This window comes from Ailuropoda melanoleuca, chromosome 1, assembly GCF_002007445.2.
Source record: "Ailuropoda melanoleuca isolate Jingjing chromosome 1, ASM200744v2, whole genome shotgun sequence".
Lineage (NCBI taxonomy): Eukaryota > Metazoa > Chordata > Mammalia > Carnivora > Ursidae > Ailuropoda > Ailuropoda melanoleuca.
Genome location: NC_048218.1, coordinates 43,701,067 through 43,705,472, shown reverse-complemented (window position 1 = coordinate 43,705,472; position 4,406 = coordinate 43,701,067). Strand labels below are relative to the sequence as shown.

The window sequence follows — 4,406 nt, the reverse complement described above, 5'->3', positions numbered from 1 at the left end:
TATCAGATACATCATTTGGGAATATCTTCTCCCTTTAAGTCGGGTGAGTTTTGCTTTGTTGATAGTTTCCTTTGCTGGGCAGAAGAGTTTTAGAGGAACGATGGTTTCTTTTAAATCTTTGGGTTAAGAAAATGAACACACCTTCATAATAAAAAGTATTCAAAGTACGTTACTTGTATTTCCAAGGGATGCCTTAATCCCACATCAGCAGCAGTTCTTCCAGACAAATACACAAACTTAGCAGTGTGATATCATCCATCACATCTAAGGATCTATTAAATAGTACATATGTCATTTCATAGTTTCTTTTTAAAGGAATCCGTAGAGTATCTTGTCTAAAATATGGTCTTTGCACAGATCTGTATTTTGCCTCCTTCCCAACACGCTACTTATATGACAAATATAATGTACAAAATGAATAGAGTTGTAACAGAAATGAGAATGGAATTACATCAGTGCAGAAGGGATTTGGGTGACTTTCGGTAAGGAATAAAGCAGTTAGTATTTTACCGAAGTCAAACCAGAGCAAAGGAATCTATAGACCTCAAATATACAAGAGGAGGCTGCAGAGGAAATCTGAGCTTCTGAGAGACACCCAGCTGTCTGTCTCATACTCACCCAGCCTAAAGTAAGACTTCACAGGTAATGCATTATGCTCAGACTCACAGGTGGATATCAAACTTCTTATTCAAAGAAGAAGCTGATTAGGAAAAAAGACCTTTCTGAGAATGAGGAAATACACGATAGTAGTTTACATTAGTATTTTTGTTTTGGGGTCATTACAATCAATGAACAAGAAAAATCTAGATACCTAAGAAGAAAAATCAGAATGATAGGAATATTATACAGCAAAGAATCAATAAACTACAGACATATGCAATAACATGAATACCCCGAGTTTAAAGAGTAAAAGCAGCTGGAATGTGATCCATTCAGCTCTATGCTGGGACTTGGGGGTATCTGTGAGGAAAACAAAAAGAGAACAGATGACCTGGTGTAATCTTGCGATCTATACCTTCAGAAATACATAATAACGATATTTGTCTTTTTTAAATTTTTGTTTATTTTTTAAAATATTTCATTTATTTATTTGAGAGGGAGAGAGAGTGAGCACCAGCAGGGGGTGAGGGGAGAGGCAGAGGGAGAAACAGGCTCCCCGCTGAGCAGGGAGGCTAATGCTGGACTTGATCCCAGGACTCTATATGGCTATAAAACATGGTCTGTTGGGAGAATTGGAGGGATAGGACTTCAGCTTTAAACCAAGGTTTATTTAAGAATAAAGCTCAAATAACACCAGGGTGAACAAATGCAAGGTGAAGAAGATACTGACAGATATATGGACATAGAAATGAATGTAGTTATAAGTGGATCTATACATGTATAATCTGGACTTACACATGAGCAGACAAATATATGTATATGTATGTATACAGACCTAGATATATATACCATATATGGTCCTACATAACCTAGTAGCAAAGATAATCTATTAAATGTTATTGAAAAGGAATATGAATCTGAGTTATGTTTGCAAAGTTCCAGAGGTAAGAGAGAATCAGTAAGAAGGAGGGGATAAGTAATAGTGTTTTGCAAATCCCGGAAGTGGTTTGTAAGCGGAATGACAACCTCAGTGGTGTCATTAGGACTGCGTATGGAATCAGTGGTAGAGAGAAAGTGTAGGGGTGGACCGAAGACGGATCACTCATTATAATTTGCAAATAGAATGGGATAAAAACTAACATTTATGGACTTTGAGGCGCAAAGCGTCCTAATTCCTGTTGATTTTCATATCTCTCTGAGGTACCCACTATTACATTATATCATCTTAGCATTACTAGACTTTGGTAACATGCATTTAAAAGCCCTCCTTGTCAAGAGCACATTCCGATAAACTACATTATTGATTTCTTAATCTTTCTAGCTTAATTTTTTTTTAATTCTAGGACTACTGAGACCATTTCCTTCCTATTCAGTCACTTTTGTCTATGTCTATCCCAACTTGAGTCCCCAGTTGAATCCGTTAGCTTTCTTTATCAGTGAAGTTTTCCAGATTGCTGAACAACATACAAACACACCTAAAAAAGTCCTGTAGAAGTCATCATACTTCGAAACAACTTGCCTCTGCCTTTCTCTTAGAAGCACAGTAGTCTAAGATCATCTCTTACAGCTTGACCCTTTCTTCATTTTCTTAAAAGCTTTGTCATTTTCTTCCCTCATTACTCCCATTTCTTTTTATTTCTCTCTGTGATATCAGAATTGAATCCCCACAAGAGGTAAAATTCACCATGCCCCAAATAAAGTAGAAAGAAAAACCTTTAAATGGCTAACAGAATATCTGGAATTTGGCTCTGTTCACTCAAACACAAATCTGCTTCCACTATCCACTTCAATGTTACATGGGTCTGGGCTATACAGCTGTATAAGTATCAGAGACATCATAATCAAATTCTGTTCAGAGGCACTATGCTGTTTCAGTACTTAANACTATCCACTTCAATGTAACATGGGTCTGGGCTCTACAGCTGTATAAGTATCAGAGACATCATAATCAAATTCTGTTCAGAGGCACTATGCTGTTTCAGTACTTAATGCATTTATAAACTCACACCAGAGAACAGACAAGCCTATAAAGTGTTTTCATTTTTGTTTTCTGCTTTAATTATTTAAGTTTGATATGAACATGATTAAAATTGTTTGTGTGTGAGCACCTGGGTGTGTCAGTCATTAAGCATCTGCCTTCAGCTCAGGTCCTGATCCCAGGGTCCTGAGATTGAGCCCCACATCAGATTCCCTGCTCAGTGGGAAATGTGCTTCTCCCTCTCCCACTCCCCCTGCTTGTGTTCCCTCTCTACTGGCTCTGTCTCTGTCAAGTAAATAAATAAAATTTTTTAAATAATAAAATAATAAAATTTCTTGTGTGATTTGATTAATAATAACAATTATTTTAAGATTATTAGGTTCTCCCTCTTAGTCATTGAAAGACTAGGGCAATTATAACTGCAAAAAAATTTTTGACTACTACTCAAAACATAGCAACATTATTCTGCACGATTTTGTCATTTTAATGAATGGAGAATAGATACTAGCATGAAATCTAAGCATTTCTCTTTAACATTTTTCTCAGTGAATCTATGACTTTCTTATTTCTCAGGCTGTAGATCATTGGATTTAAGAAAGGAATTATAACAGTGTAAAATAGAGAGTCCATCATATCTTGATCGTCTGCCTGTGCAGATACAGGGCGCACATACATGAAGAGAAGGGGGCCATAGTATAAAGACACAGATAAGAGATGGGCTCCACAGGTGGAAAAGGCTTTCCTTATGCCTTGTAGAGACTTCTTTTTTAAGATTGTAAAGAGAAATAGTGTGTAAGAGACAAGAACCGTCAAAATGGTAAATACTTGTATTGACCCAGAGAAAATAAATAGTATCAGAATGTTAATAGAAGGGTCAGTACAAGAAATCCTAAAGAGTGGTATCATGTCACAATAAAAGTGATGTACTATGATGGAATTGCAGAAGGTTAATCTGAATAATAAAGACCCATGAATTACGGCATGAAGAACGCCACCTAAAAATGACAAAAGTAACAGACGGATGCACAGTGTATTGGACATAATCACTGGATAAAGTAATGGTTTGCATATGGCCACATACTGATCATATGCCATTGATGCCAACAGAAGGCATTCTGTGGTCGCACTGATTGCAAAGGAAAAAAATTGTATCATGCATTCAGAGAGAGAGATCATCTTGCTCTTGGCAAAGAAGGTTGACCAACATCTTGGGGGATACTGTGGATGATAACCAAGCATCCACAAATGCCAGACTCCCAAGGAATAAGTACATGGGGATGTGAAGGTGAGGGTCATTGCAGATGAGAGCAATCAGACCAAGGTTCCCCACCATGGTGATGAGATACATAACCAAGAACACCAGGAACAAGGGAATTTGCCACTCTGGTTGATATGTGAGTCCCAAGAGAACAAAGGCTTCCAGCTCTGTTGTATTTTTAGTTTCCATATTCTTAATAGATGGCCTCTGAAATTAAATGTGGTAAATGTAAAAAGAACATTCATTAAACATTTATAGAAGACAATTCGGTGACGGTAACTGAAATAAATTCATACACTAGCAGGAAGGAACTTTAATTTTATTTACTGTAACATGGCAACTATTTGGGGGAATTGTTATATTGGAAAAATACAACTACTTAAGTTCAAAATATCTGCAGAATAAATAGAATAAGAAGACAAGAAAACATTCTGAACATGAGCAAATCTTTGGGGTAACTACTGTACGAGGTAGACAAAGTTTGTGTGCAGGACATTGATGCAGCATCAGAAGTAAAGATGGCAGAAGGGCCTGAGTTATAAAGTGAGACAATGCCAAGTGAAACATCTT

General features: G+C 36.9%; 1 pseudogene; it reads right to left on the bottom strand.

The window, feature by feature from the left end:
* Positions 1-3,094: 3,094 nt before the first annotated feature.
* On the bottom strand, positions 3,095-4,025 carry LOC117802993 (annotated as a pseudogene).
* Positions 4,026-4,406: the final 381 nt, after the last annotated feature.